Raw genomic sequence first — 16,388 nt, 5'->3', positions numbered from 1 at the left:
TTCCAGCACACCATGCTTTGCAAACCCCCTGAGGACAGAAAGTACCACCCACTGTGCACTGGCAAGTCTTTTCTGCAAATCATATGGACACATGCAATAAAACAATAAATTGCCCTGTAAGAAACTGATTTCCAGCAAATTTGATTGTTCTAGCCGGCTGAGTTTTAACTGAAATATACTGAGAAAGTGCTCAGTGCTCAGTGCACTCTGCCACGCTTCATTAGGCAGCAGAGTATCTCTAGCACGTATAAGCCATAACTGAGGAATTAGGCCGCCAGCGGCTCAGGCAATTGCCCCACGCATATTTCCAATGTACCAGCTCTAGCCTATAGTAGCGACCAATTTCAAATGTCACTTTTTCTTTTTTTTTCTTTCCACGAGGGGATCAAAGGTGCCCTTTCATTTACCAAACTAATCTACTTCCATGAAATCCATGGTGTCTTTGACTGTAACCATACCAGCAACCTAAAGAAGGACAGACAGTAGGCTTAAGGGCTGGCACAGGTACATCCGTACTGTTTAATTATTAAGACATTATCTGGCACATTTTTTTCGGGTGATAACTAACTCCCACCCGGGAAATTTTGTGCATCATTTCAGGAAGAAGCAATTCCAAAATACAGTAAAGGGACAAGCAAAAGAGAGTTCGGTTGTGTGAACGAGTTTTGGTCTGGTTTAAATACTATTAAAGATTGATGGGTTTTACATCATCACCTCTTCAAGTCAAACAAAATCTCTTAGGAGGGTGAATTCACACAGACTCTCACAAGTTCATCTGGCAACATAAGCATGTAAACCCCAATTGTTTAAAAATACATCAAACGAGTAGAAGCATTTCTTGGCAAGCCAATACTAAGGTGTGGGTGTTTTCCAATAAACACTATTGAATTCTCAGTGTTTCAGGAGGCCATTGCATGCCATTCTCAGATTGGGAAAGCTTTTATTTCCAAGAAGCTTTTCTTTGCAGTAATTTACCAAGTCCTTACTGGTTTTATTTTACTAATGGAAAAACTAGGGAAAGTGAAATGGCATCCCAGAGCTACCCAGCAGATGCATTAGCTGGATGTAAGGCATGCTTCCACACCCTAGATGTTTACTTTCTCTTCCCCTCCTTCCTCTAGGAGCTGATAATCTTCTTCTTCCACAATTACTAATTCCCTTTTTTAGGGGAATTAGTACCCTCCACTTACTCAATATTGTTAAACCTGAAATTACTTTTCCCAGTCACTAGCTGCAAGTTTTCCATGTCTGCCCTAGCACTGAGTAAAGGCTAGTTCACCTGTAAGCTTACATGCATTTTCCAGTTACATGGGTCAATCTAACAAATTACAACACTTTTCTTTACAAACATCTCTTATGGCCAAAGTTCAACACTGCTACCAGCATACCAGAAAGTCTACTTAACAACTGGATGCACAGACATCAGCACTGAAGACAGGTCTAGATAAAATATTAATATCATTTATAATCCTTGATAATTCTTGGTGGAGGAACCCAGATATTGTGACTGAACACAAATTTGCTGAAAGGCACATACAATTTCAGTCATATTGTCAAGAATTCAGCCCAGACTATAGTCTGCAGTCTTAACCTCAGGAATATCTGTTATTCAACAGTGAAAGATGAGGATAACCCCTTAATACTCAAGACTCTTTTGTCAAGTCTTTCTCATTACAGTTTTGAGAAGAGAAGTGTTGGAAGTGTTAGACGTCTGAGGAACGTTGATCTGTTTCTTCTGCATTCAAGTAGAAACACTTTGGCTCACTTTAGAAAGCTGATTTTTAAAACACAACCACATGCATGGCAGCTGCATCAGGTAAGGCTCTAACAGCTGGAGGGACAGATAAACATGAACAAACCTCTGCAAGCCTGTTTCATAATCCTCGTCTTTTCCCTTCTCCAGTCATGCTTCCAAGCCAGCTTTCTTTCACCCAGCAGAGTGGAAGGATGGGTTAAACGCTGCAATACAGATGAGTTTTTAGCAGCATGGGAGAAAGAATATCGAATCAATACTGATCTTGTAAAGACCCTGACCTAGGTGTAGCCTGTGAGCATATAATTGCACTTGCCAGTAATATCTGTCTGATTCATACTCTTGAAAAGTCCTTTTTTCTTAGAGATGTCTTACATCTGTCTTAAAAGGTACTTACAGGATTGTATGACGTATTATCTTCAAGAACATGGTGCAGAACATGCTCATAATTGATTTTTGCTTCTCTGTTTCTTTCTATTCAAGTGGTTGTACAGCTAAAAGTAGTTTAACTGCTACTCAGGTCAGTTGGGAAGAGAACTTTAATAATACAGGACACTTTTCTCATCATTTTTCTTTACCTTGCATTTGGATACACTCCGCAGCCCCTATTTACTTCTTAGGGAAGCACTACTTAGAGATTCTAGAAAGGAATTAGCATGCAAGAAAGTCACTACCATTTTTGGCACAGTCGTCTTCAACAAGGTTTGCTGAAGGACCCAAATGATGTTTTTCCTAGGTTCTTTCCCTAGAGACCACTAAGAATTAGGTTTGAAAACTGTACCCACCACTAAAATCTCCCAGAGCTCAACAGAACCAGCCAGTTATACAGAGCATAAGCTTGTAGAGATTCATGGTAGAAATGTTAAAGTAGGCATGAGCGAAGAATGGTGGCAATCTCTATGTGACTACCAGAAGAAGCACAGCTCCCACAGCTCCCAGGACACCAGTGCCAGTAGCAAAATTGATCGAAGAGCTGGTTTTGTCACAATCGCCAGGCTAGCAGTCCCAATGACCCCACAGACCCTGCGGTCCACACACCAACAGGTTGGCTAGAAGGCTACGGCATGTCACTGATATCGATCTTTTTGTGTTAGACCATCAGGAACAGACATCTCAAACATATGTCACACACGGAGAAGCAATGGCCAGCAATGTGATGTAAGATTTATGAAAGGTTAAGTACAAACCCAAGGCAAAGGATTTCTTCATTACAACTGATGATTTGTAAGAGATATGAAAGAAATATCCAAAAATTTGCTTAATGTCTCCTATCTGATGAAGACTTTCCAGTCAGCGCTCCTTGCACTCTATGTCCAAACCACATAGACTCACACATTTTGAAGTTTGTGAGTTTGGTGAGTGAATGCATAAAAACAACTTGCTTAAAGACTTTGTCAATAAATACCACATTCCTCTTCCAAAAGATCTTGCACTGAATTTTGTTGTGTTAATTTCCCTGCAAATGAGCGTCAAAAACCTGCATGCCTGGGGTTCTTCTGCAATTAGGTTTGAAAATGCAGAGCAAGAAGACAGGAGCAAATGGCTTCACAGCAATGAAGAGCCTGTTCCTTCTGTACAGAAAAGAATGGTGTTGCCTTCTGTCCATCCCTGTGGAGGTATAGTCCTATGGGAGCTGAGAAAAAGAGGAGGTCCTGAGGCTGGTTATTCCCAAGCTTTCCCTGCACTCACCTCCTAACAGGAAGACGTCCCTCTTCCTTTAATCTACCCTGCCATTTCAGGAAAAAATCTGAGTGCAAAAGAACTTGGTCTAAATTCTCTTGTAACCTTTTCCTGCTTACAGAAACATGCTGCAGTGAGGCCCATACTTGCTTCTTCTTGGTACCTGGCAACAATCTCAGCAGAAAATCACCTGCAACATCCAGCTTTGGCACTGCTACTCTGGAGGGAGTTTTGTCAATGAAAGTAATGATTTTGGGATAATTGGTGTACAGATACAACTAAACTGATTCTGAGAATGGATACTACAGAGGACAGTCTCATTAAGTCTTGCACTGAAATTAATCAAGAATGTGCACATTTGTTCTAGTGCATGGGCTGAAATTATTCTGTATGTATCATTGTGCATAGTTGAATAATGATGTTGGGCAATCAAGAAGATTATTTCTACTCCAAGATATTTCCCAGGAGTATTTTAATACTGACCATGGTGGACTACTGTAAATAGGGTAAAACCCAGCTGGGAAACCTACTTCTTGATTCTGTTTTTTCACTCCAGTTGCACCTAAAATGCCCGTTCAAACATCCATGTAACCTGAGGTAATAACCTTACTTAAAGTCAGTCCAGTTTCAAGTTTGTTGGACTCTTCAGTGCTGTCTTCAACATCTCTTAGAGTGTGGAAGTCACTGCATGACTTGCACATCCCTCAAGTGTTTTCTCTCACTTTGCCAGCCTCTCCTCTTTGGACCAACATCCTGTAATCCTACTGACATCTGTCTCCACAAAATGCATCAAGCCTTGGAGCAAGTGAATCATGCCTGTTGAGTCACACACATTTCTGAATGTATGGTGGGTTTTTTCCTTTTACATTTCTTTTCCTGCCCTGAGAATGCCTGGGGGTTTTTTTTGTGCCAACATCACCAGCTCACAGGACAGCACAAGAGAAAGGAGACTGGAGTAAAACTGGCTGCCTTCTCCTCCATGCTGAGGGCTGCCACACACAGTATGAGGCTTGCCTGCCAGCATGGCCATGGGCAGATGTGAGTTAAGTGGGGTGAATATTTGGAGATGAGCTTGGTAATGACCAAACCATTGCATTTATTCTGTATAAGTAAAAGCACTTCTGTGTCACTGGCTCACTGAAGGCATACTGCCTTCGTGTTAAAGGTCAAAATATATTTGTGACAGCGCAGAGCAAACAAACATCAAGTCGAAATCCTGTGTTTGCCTCTGCTCTCTGCTATCTGAGCCCGGAGGTGAACCAAAGTCTTTCCTCTGCCAGGAGGCAGAGTTTAAGCAGGGCTACCCAACTGTCTTCCATCTTCCATATTTACCATTAGTTGTTTCATCTCATTCATCCTGGTAGAAACCGGCCACTTCAGAAACCAACAAGCTTCATTGCATTTGCCTTCACAGCACCCTGGGCAGGCAGGAAGGCAGGAATAGGTGATAGCCCAAGGTCTGCAGCAAATCCACCACCTGACTATTGGCCACCTATATGAAAAGAGAATGTTTTCATGGCCTGTGTCAGGGACCATGGAGGAAAGTTGGTTCTGATGCGAGGTTTCCCACTCCTCTGCATTTTGGGTGGTGTCTATCAGTGTCTCACACCCTGGAAATGCAGTGGGAACACATTTACAGGCACCACAATCACACATTTGGTGACCATGGCACCCAATCCCACCCCTTACTAGTCAGCTTACAAATGTGAGCCTCTGATAGCAGCACCCACAGGCAGGTTAGCACAGACCCCACTGAGGCAAGACTGCAACTACTTGTGCCTCCAGGATTTCTGACACATAACAGTGCTCCATCTGACAACCTCATGAGAAGTGGAAGCTGCAAGTGAATTAATTTGCACATCTTGGACACAGGAGAATCAGAGTTTGTGCAGGACTTGACTCTAAAGTGCCGGAAGATCTACCTTCCTACCTACCTCTAGTTCAATATCCACTATACATTAGTAGCATTTACAATTTTCTGTCTGGCAGATGAGCAGCTGTTTTGCAGAGCACCACTGCAGAGCAACATGTACATTTTACCAGCTTTCTCAGAGTAAAATCAAAGTAACAACCGAGAAGGAACATTAATTTAGCTTTTTCAAAATAAGGCTTTTGCTGGAAGCCACAACAATCACTAGTTCAAATCCCCAGCTTTTAGCAGGTAAAATTTCTGCCTGAAGAGATTGAGCTGTGTAAACCAGCTTGCTTTCTTTTTTTCTATCAAAATGGTATTAAAGTCATTTCTCACCTTTCCCTTAAAAATAATTAAACGTTATTGCTTGTCAATCTTATTTAAGATTTTTTTCACTGTCTCTTTGCCTACCACATCTCTCTCTGTCCTTCTTTCCCTTTAGGTCTCAATTACTCTCGAGTATTATGTCATTAACATTATTACTTATGCACCAACAGCGATAAAAATAAGTCAAGTCTTTCTTTCCCCTACTTGCAGTCTGAATTATCACTTTAAAATACATAAATAAATAAATAAAGGCTTACCACAGGCTCCTCTCCTCCTGACCCTTCTTGTTGTTTTCATTAGTTTATGAGTGTAGACATTCATAAACAACAGATTTCATGAGCTTATGAGACCTGATGTGATGTTAGATGTATTTCCACCTTGGAAAAGAAAACAGGACAGGGAGAAGCTTGCTTATAGACTGTGTTAAAGAGCACGGTGATCCTGCCCCTACAGAAGCAGGCAGTCTGGATCATGCACCTGGCACACATAGGCTTTTGGGAACCGCTGCCCTACACTGGAAACGGACAGCCAATTAAAAGCCTGTCTATGCAAAACAAGGGCAAGCTGTTAGTGAACCAATGGCTGTACTTATGCATGCGCCTAGTGTGTGAAGTGTTTTGTCACATCATTTCTCTTTGGGTGCTTCTTAGGAAGACTTCTTGATATTTTCTTTGGACACATGGGACCTATGATATACCTCTCCTTCCTGACTGGGTAGTGAGAAAAGTACAGGTCCTCAGAGCAAAAGTGTGCCTTCACAAATGATCTTCCCACAGACCTTCTTCAGCACTACCATTGTACAGACAGTTGTGCTGCTTAGTAACGCAGCTCTCTTCTACCTCTCTTCCTTCATTTTCTTATTAGAATCATAGAATCATAGAATAGTAAGGGTTGGAAAGGACCTTAAGATCATCTAGTTCCAACCCCCCTGCCATGGGCAGGGACACCTTGCCCTAAACCATGTGGCTCAAGGCTCTGTCCAACCTGGCCTTGAACACCGCCAGGGATGGAGCATCCACAACCTCCCTGGGCAACCCATTCCAGTGCTTCACCACTCTCACTGTAAAGAACTTTATCCTTATATCTAATCTAAACTTCCCCTGTTTAAGTTTGAAGCCATTACCCCTTGTCCTACCACTACAGTCCCTAAGGAAGAGTCCCTCCCCAGCATCCTTATAGACCCCCTTCAGATACTGGAAGGCTGCTATGAGGTCTCCACACAGCCTTCTCTTCTCCAGGCTGAAGAGCCCCAACTTTCTCAGCCTGTCTTCATACGGGAGGTGCTCCAGCCCTCTTATCATCCTCGTGGCCCTCCTCTGGACTCACTCCAACAGCTCCATGTCCTTTTTATGTTGAGGACACCAGAACTGTACACAGTACTCCAAGTGAGGTCTCACAAGAGCAGAGTAGAGGGGCAGGATCACCTCCTTCGACCTGCTGGTCACGCTTCTTTTGATGCAGCCCAGGACACGGTTGGCTTTCTGGGCTGCGAGCGCACACTGCCGGCTCATGTTAAGCTTCTCGTCAACCAACACCCCCAAGTCCTTCTCTGCAGGGCTGCTCTGAATCTCTTCTCTGCCCAGCCTGTAGCAGTGCCTGGAATTGCCCCGACCCAGGTGTAGGACCTTGCACTTGGCTTGGTTAAACTTCATAAGGTTGGCATCGGCCCACCTCACAAGCGTGTCAAGGTCCCTCTGGATGGCATCCCTTCCCTCCAGCGTATCAACCGAACCACACAGCTTGGTGTCGTCAGCAAACTTGCTGAGGGTGCACTAAATCCCACTGTCCATGTCACCGACCAAGATGTTGAACAGGACCGGTCCCAACACCGATCCCTGAGGGACACCACTCGTTACAGGTTTCCAACTGGACAGCGAGCCATTTACCACAACTCTTTGCGTGCGGCCATCGAGCCAGTTTTTGATCCACCGAGTGGTCCATCTATCAAATTGATGTCTCTCCAATTTAGAGACAAGGATGTCATGCGGGACAGTGTCGAACGCTTTGCACAAGTCCAGGTAGATGACGTCAACTGCTCTGCCCCTGTCCATCAGTTCCGTGGCTCCATCATAGAAGGCCACCAAATTGGTCAGGCAGGATTTCCCCTTAGTGAAGCCATGTTGGCTGTCACCAACCACCTCGTTGTTTTGCATGTGCCTTAGCATGCTTTCCAGGAGAAACTGCGCCAAGATTTTGCCAGGCACAGAGGTGAGACTGACTGGTCTGTAGTTCCCCGGGTCTTCCACCTTCCCCTTCTTGAAAATGGGGGTTATATTACCCTTCTTCAAGTCATCAGGAACTTCACCTGACTGCCATGATTTTTTAAATATGATGGACAGTGGTTTAGCAGCTTAACATTAGCTGCTATTCTTTACATTATAGAGGTCTGCAAAAGTCTAGCCTGGATAAGGACTGTGTTTTGCAGGATAGTGTACCCAACAGGAGACAATCTCTATGCTCAGAATCTCAAACTTACACTGAAAACTTAGAGGAAAAGGGGAAAGCATCACCACCCATTAATCACAGAACCTATCACTCTCCCGTATTGGAACTTGTGACAGCACTGAAGAGCGAACCTCAGCCAGAATTTCACTGTCATTTTAAGTGAGTGCTGCCATCTATCACAGGCATAAGGAGCCTTGTATCTGCCCTTACCCTGACTGCTTGGCATGGTAGCATTTCAGCCCTCCACATCTTTATGATAGAGCAAATGTTTTTGCAGCATAGAGTGAAGAAAACAAAATGTGATACATAACTAAGTGGCAAAAGCAAGAAGGTGTTTAGTCAGCTTCACTTCACTGGGGAGGCCAACCAAGCAACCATACAATTGTTTTCACTGGCATGAGGGAGGAGAGAAAGAACAAGGAGCCAAGCACAAAACTGTGTTTTCTAGAGGCAGCACCAGTTGATGCAGCATTGAAGTCTTGGCCAAGCTACCCTGCTTTCTTAGCCAGGAGACCAGCTTTCTAGTGCAAAGGAACATGAATTCTGCCTTGCCTTCCTTGTGTGTCTGCAGCATGGCAAGGCAAACCTGTACCACCTTCAATCTCTGCAAACAAAGCACCACTAAGAGCAAAACCGTGCAGTTCAGGGGAGAACTGCCCATGTGATTACACAGGCTCTGCATAAGCCTGTAAATGAAGTGCCTACTACCACAATGAACACACTGGGTTCTCACTGTACAGTAGCCATGATATCTATACGCTTAAGTCTGTATACATAAATGTTCTGTTAAAGCCTCACAGGGCTCTCAGGTGTTAACACAGTCCTCACCAGTAAGAAGAAATATGTGCCTGTGAAGACTTTGTGCTTAAAAATCATCAGAAGAAAATTTACGGTCCAAATGAGAAAAAAAGCAGAGAGGGTTTATTTGCAGAAATTGTGTTGCCTGCTAGGACAGTTTATCAGCAGTCACTCCATCCAGGATCCTCTCTATGGATCCTGGATATAGAATGCTGCAACCCAGCCCCAATCTTCATCTAAAGCAATTTGTGTTCACAGGTGTCAAAGCAGCCCTATTCCTGCTTCCCAAATGTAGTCCTGTGGATTGCAGAAAATGAGTGCACAAAAAGTGATTTCACGTGCCTGCTGCAAAATTATATGTCTGTCCTGGGTCTCATTATGCTATATGTCAATGTGGTGCAAGACAGCTGTTGCTGGGCTTGCTGCCAAGTCCACAGGACTCATTGTGAAACCAAAGTTGTGAAAGATGCAGTTCTGTTTTATAGATCCTGCAACACTGTTTCTTCAGGACCTGTGGGAACAGCAGTCTTTTCAGGTAACCCTCTTCTCTGGAAAGAGGCCCATCCTGTATAGATTGGCAGGAATTCTGATTTTGCTCCTTTTCATTTCCTTCCTCTTTACCCCTTCCATTTTCTCATCTAAAACACAAAATAATTCAGCAGAAATAAACCGTGTGTATGCTGCGCACAGAACATATACAGTGTCTTTGCACAGCCCTAAGATGAAATCAATAGCTTATGAAGTGAAAGCTTGGCCAACAGTCCCTTACAAAGCGGACAGGTGTCTTTCCATCACCTTGAGTTGGCTTTGCAACAAGGCAGAAATTATTAGCGAACATGTTCTATTGGGATGTGTGAAAGGAGAACAGTAAATGCCCCAACCATTTCCCTAAGCATCCCACAGATTCCTGATGAGGAGGTGGTTCAGGAACAAGTTTCACAGATGGAAGAGAATCAGCTGAAATCCATGAGAATCCAGCACTTTGTTAAATGTGTTGGCCTGAATTGCTTGTAGAATATTATTTCTTTTTTCATGTCTCCCTCCACTTTACTAGCCTTCCTTCAGGATTTACAGTTTTACAAACAATTTCACCTCTTCCAATGACCTCATCCTTCCAATCCCTTTTCAACTGTTCATTCTAGTGAAAGTGCAATTATCTCCCCAAAATATAAATAGATAAATGGTACAGAGACATGCAGAGAAGCCATTTTGAAGTATTGTCTGAACCTGTTAGTGTTCTGCAAAACACTTCTATACTGAAAGACATTCAATAGTGTTGCAATTCAAAGAAGAAGAGATCAATCAAGCTGCATAAAGTCTCTCCTTGCCTTCCTACTGTGCTCATGTGTTTTTTCAGGCAGAACAGCCTGGTCCCTGCATTATGGGGCTTTGGGGCTTGGGTTTGTTTGTTTATTTTTCTATAAATGAGTCCATTAACAAAGCTGTGAGAGAGACTTATTGGGTTGTGGATTGGGGTTCATACATGGGGCAGGCTAGCAGACAGACAGGACTGACCATGAAGGAGACTAAACACATAATTTAGGGGGAACAAGGCCATCCCAAAGATGGAGAAAGTGGCAATAAAAGGGACCTAACCATAATCATCTCCTCTAGTTTGTAAAACTCTTTCCCTTCTGTCAGTTCAGAGAGCTCAAGAGAGCACATTGATCAAAGATAGGCTCCAAAATGAAAGGGTAGGTAGAAAGTGGAGCTAAAAAAGAGCTTACAACTCTAAAGCACATTTTAGTTCAGAGGTGCAGGATGCTTTTCAGATGCTGCTTGAATAGTGGTTAATTTACAGCCAACGCTTCAACCAACATCTGAGATATGGATGTTTAATTCTGCTGGGAATATGAGAAACAAGAAAAGCCTTGTTAGTCACAACATGCCTTTATTAGGTTTTTCTTTTGAATCTTTGTGCTATAACATCTGTAACCTGTATGTTGCTTTTTTTTTTTACTAATAAAGTAGATAATAGCTCTGTAGAAACAGCACTGACATTAGCTTTACAAAACATCAAATATGAAGGCGTTGTTGACACCATGTTATTGTGATGTATTTTTATGATGACTTCAGAAATGCTTCTCTCTGAGAACTGACTTTTCAGTTGTATTGTTCCACCAGAGAATTGTTCAGTCTGATTCCTTTGTAAGAGCTTGTGGAAAGAACAGCCACAAGAAAAATGCATTTCATTTTGCTGTGCAAGTGACTTTCTAACGTGATTCTTTTATCTAGAAATTAAAAACAAATAGTTAAAAAGAGAAAATGGTCATCTTACAGTCTCAGGACAAGCTAACTTGTCAAAGGGACAATTTTATAGAAGTTGTTATGCTGGCTCTGACCTCAGGCATATTTAGGCCAATATCCTGCTCAGTACTGTAGATTTCAGATGAAAGCTAATAAACAAACTTCTAGCATACACTGTGATAAAATAATTTGCCGCTAAGGGAAGATTTTTTAACCCCATCCAGTTAAATTTAACTCACTTCCTACACTTCAGGAATTTCTAGAGAGCAGCTGATGAACATCTGCCCCTGTAACAACCAAAAAAAGTCCAAGCTTTCTGAGAACTCCATATTTAGGAATACGCAAGATTTAATTTATTAGTTATCATTCAAAAGGAAACTGTACCTTTCTGGTCACTTTAAATATATCATATCCAATTCTATGAACATCCCCTATGTCCAGATTCCCTTTGGCGGGAAAAGGGGAAACGTGAGCAGCAAGAATGTTTGCACCATCTCCTGTGCAATTTAGTTATTTCTATTAACTCTTCTTTGTCTCCTCTTTCAGTTACACAGCTGGAGCCTTTTACAGTATCTCCTTCTTAGGCTTTCCATGAACTAGTCCACAACTGATTCCCTGCTTCCCATAAAAAAGCTGGGAGACTGGAAAGCAGGAAGAATACCCCCACCGCCCTTTTTAACAGACTGCAGTATCCCTAGATAAGCTGTTCTCCAAAAACATGGGATAAAGAGGATTTCCACAGCATTTTACGCCATGCTGCCCCAGGAGGTGCAAGTAAGGAGTAGTCTCATGGGGTCTTTTTGTTTTCTTCAAAGTTCCTGAAGTTGCTAGTGCAACAGCTTCACCCCCCAGTGAAATCCATAGTAACTCATATAAAGCCATGACAACAAAATGTATTTACACTGATCTGCCTATTTGAACCTGAATCTTGTGCATGCTGTTAAAAACCACCCTAACTTCAGGCTCTGGTCGGAGATAGATTGATATCCCATTGTTCCCGGGAATGTGAAATATAAAAATAATAATAATAACTCGTCAGACTAATTGAACAACATACAAGTCAGCAATTTTGTAGCTTTTGCAGTGTTTGCAGGGTTCTAACAAAAGTGATGAAGCTGTGATATAGATATGCCCTGTGATGCTCTATTTAAGACTACCAGTTATTAATACTGTGCAAAAGACATTTACACTAAGATGTGTAAATGTATACTTTATGTACTGATTTAACCCTTTCAAGGCTCTGGTTTCCTGGTTGCAAACACTGGTTTTCACTGTTCTGCAATAAACTAAATTACTCTCTGGCTCTAGTTTTGATCTTGGAGAATGGATGTATAAGTCTGCTCTTTTCTCATTATCTACACCTAATCCACAAATTGGTCTGTTAGCGATGTGGCAACAAATTTCAGATGTTTCCCTTGTCGAGGTTATAGATCCCAGGTGCTTTGCTGCATTTCTCTGAAGCTTCAAAATGTGTTTCCTGCTGATATGCTGCAAGGGAATTAATGCTTCTTAGATGAAAAGCACAAGAGATAAAGAGGGAATTTAGCTAAATTATTACAATAATTTTCTGCTTGTATTTCCAAGAGGCAGCAAATAAGGTGCTAGACATAAGATGGGAATATAGATAGTGGGGTTCTACAGCATTAGTAAAACACTCTGTTCAGCACAGCTGAAGGGTAAAACACTGAAAACCTCTCAAAACTGGGTAAAACTGGAGAGCGTAATAAGTGTATCAGGAGTGTACTTTGCCACTATCTTGTTAGTGTAAGACAATGCTCTATGAAAATTGGGAGAGAAAGCAGTTTTCTTCTGTTATTGTGGACCAACTGTGAGGAATTTCTCATTAATCATGAAGCATGCTGCAGAATAGAGGTATTTCGTGAAACAGAGTCATCTATTTCATAAGACCAGTCTTTTGCTGAAAGTGTGTTGCCTTCAAATGGTGTTACACCATTTTGCACCAGTGGAAGATTTATTCTACCCCTTTTATACTGATATTTTAAAAGGGTTATTCAGTATCTTCCATCTGCATGGCTGTTACTCATTCCACCTTCCCTACGGTTATTTTAACACATTTGTAATCTTCACTTCAGGCAAGGCAAGACCACAGTTTCTCTTTTGCTAAGCCTGGGCTGTCTGATGGTGATGGGCCCAGCACCCTGTTGCCCCATAGATGGGACAGGGCAAGGAAAACAATGAGTTCTTTTAGGGTTGATGACCATCTTTCTGCTGTACTTTGCTGTGGTGTATTCTTCCCTATATATCTGGTCTTGACTTGCAAGGTGCCACAGGAAGATAAAGAGCTGCATACAAGTAAAAACCCAAGAGCCTTCTCACCTGAGCTGGAGCCAGCTGCACTTCAGTGTGAAGTAGGGACAAACATTTCTTGGCAATGTGCAGAGCAAACCTGGGAGGAAAAGCCTCTTTGTTTTGGCCACAGGCAGGTCACAAATTGTATTAGTGCCTTACAAGGCCACTGAAGCCCAACTGACCCATTTAAAATATCAGATGCCAGATATTAGGCAGTGACTGATATTTGCAGGAAGCGAACCAGCACATCACTAAGGAGGATGAAGAATTTCTAAAAACAGCAGTAGCTTCCCTATGATCTCAACGTCCATTTGAGTTAGCCTAAAAGTTTTGTGTTGTCTTTATCTAGCTGCAGGAGAGGGTTGTTCTGTAAACACAACTGTGTACATGGTGTGCATGTGCATAAGCACATGGTGTGGAAAGCTTGCATGTACTTTTTTACATTAGTGAAAATAGAGGTCTTCCTGCAGATACTCCGCAAGTTGAGAAGGTGCATACTCCACATCTTTAACAGAGGTAGTGGCAGGCTAAGGTCCAGGCACCAGGGCTGGCTCTAATCCAGTAGAAATGCATGAGGAGAATCCACCTGGTGAGTTTGGAATAAACAATAGCATCTTGACATCAGGCCTGGAAAGAATCAGGGTTCATCACAACTAAGAACACAGAAAACTCCTGCCTTAAGCAGAAGTGGAGCTCCTTTTCCTGAGGAACATTTCTTTGACGCTTGCAATACCAAAACTAAAATACCCATTTCAAAACCAGCAACTGTTTGAAAGACCCACACTCACCTGCTACCTGTGAACACTCAAATTCTTCCATTTTGCTACCCCTTATCAAATTTTCTACCCTTTTTTACCACTTTTCATCAGAATTGCTTCTTCATGAGCTGGCCACTTTGTAACCATAGAACATAGAAATACTTTGCAAAGCATAGGACTGAGCTCACAAAACATTTTTCCTCCGTGACGTACTTAAATATTCTGCCTCTAAACCACATTGGGAGTATGAAAGCTGGGAATCTGTATACTTAGAACTGTTTAGAGCCAAACTCTGCAGTCAGTCACTACAATGTAAAAAGTACATGCAGATGACCTGTCCTAGACTAACCCAGATCTCATCAAGATCGTTCTTGTAGCAAAACTTCATTCTTTCTAGAACTGCTTTGCCACATAGAATCATAGAAGGATTTGGGAACCTTAAAGATAATCTAGTTCCAACCCCTCTGCCATGGGCAGAGACATACTGCATAAAGCTTCCAGGTGGCTTGAAAGCTGTATGCACATTGCCTGCTGATGATTTCTTTCGATAGTCTTTTCCTTTGATCATGGGCAATGAAGTCAATGAATCTGCAGTGTCTTTCCTGAGTGTTTTATAAAGACAGACATAACACAGTGTCACAATTTTAGTAACCAAGAAAAAAAATTGGTGTTCATTCATGTATTATATTGCCTACAACAGCTTGCAGAATGATCAGTTCTCTCCATTTTCTTTCACTGCCTCCTCCTCCATCTCTTCATTAAGTCAGTGAGCTGCTTCTGACCCTTCCCGCCCCTCTGCTATGAATAAATGAAAAACCTGTTCAAAAGCTTGATACTGACAGATTCTGCTTTCTCAGACACTAATGTGCATGTAACCTGCTGGGCAGTGTTTTGTAGAAATAATGATGAAATATTCATGGGAGCATGATGGGCAACAAACAAATGGAGCAAAGAGAGACTACAGAGCAAGACAAGAGGTCATTTATCACATTATTCTAAGCCAAAAAAAATGAAATAACGGTGCAGTCCTCCAACCCTGCTGGGTGAAGCATGAGCTTTCTCTTAGGCCTGTCAGTATCAGATTCCTTTCTATCACCACAGCAAATTAATCTGCTGGCCTTTGCTTGCTCCTTAGTATGAAGGCTACCACTGTAAAATCTCCTGGATATACCAAAATGGATAGACCTTGCACTACAGACAAGTCTCTGCCTAGATAAGGCTGAATAATAACATACATATCAAGACTGATAGTTCAAAACCAAAACTAACATGAATGAGAAAATATTGCCATGGAAATCACTCAAAACCAGGTTAATGGTTGTGGGACCTTTGCCAAAGCCTGAAAGGAGTGGAGGGGCTAGTTTCAGAAAGACATCGAAGGGTTTATTAACCCATACTCCTTTCAGTCTTACTTATGCAAAAAAAATTGCCAACCAGGTATTTCTGGGAATTGCTAAAACTTCACATTTGCCAGAGAACAAAGTGGGACTCTAATTTTTAAGTAGTGATTTCCACTCACACAAAGTAGATTCAAAGCACTAAGCGATCAGAATGGTAACACTTTTACAATGGCTTTGCAGAGGTGTAAATGAATCTAAGCAAAGACCACTGCACCTGACACACAGCCTGCAGTTTGCTATGAGGATATGAGAGCAGGTTGCCCTTGTCTTCACTACTGCAAAGTCACAGTGTTTTGATCGTGGATTTGATTCATTCTGTTTATTGAGTAAAATGATAAAATATTTTGGTAAAGCAAGGACTGTGAAAATTTCATCTACTGCATAATCAGAGCTGTGCTTATGTGAAACTTTCAACTGCACTTTAAAAAACAATGGTCCATTGTTCTCTGCTTCACAAAATCATAAAGCTGCTTCCCACAGCAGCAGCAGTAGGCAGGGACCCCAGGAGACCTCCCTGTTCACCACTTGCACAGAGCAGGAGCTCAGCTCTGGGTTTGCAGCTTCCAAGGGTGGAGACTCCAGGGCTTTCAGGGCAGATCCTCCAGGGCTTGGCTATTATCCTTGGAAAGCAGAAGGAGTTTTTTACATGCATTCAGGCACTGCTGTAAAGAGCTGATCCCTGCTTTGTCTCATTGATCCCCTCCCTATAGGCCCCTAGGTGCTGCTAGGTGCCCTGAAGCTCTCTCTGCTCCCAGCTG

Source organism: Strigops habroptila, chromosome Z (genome assembly GCF_004027225.2).
Source record: "Strigops habroptila isolate Jane chromosome Z, bStrHab1.2.pri, whole genome shotgun sequence".
Lineage (NCBI taxonomy): Eukaryota > Metazoa > Chordata > Aves > Psittaciformes > Psittacidae > Strigops > Strigops habroptila.
The sequence above is the reverse complement of the archived record's forward strand: the minus strand, read 5'-3'. Positions refer to the sequence as shown.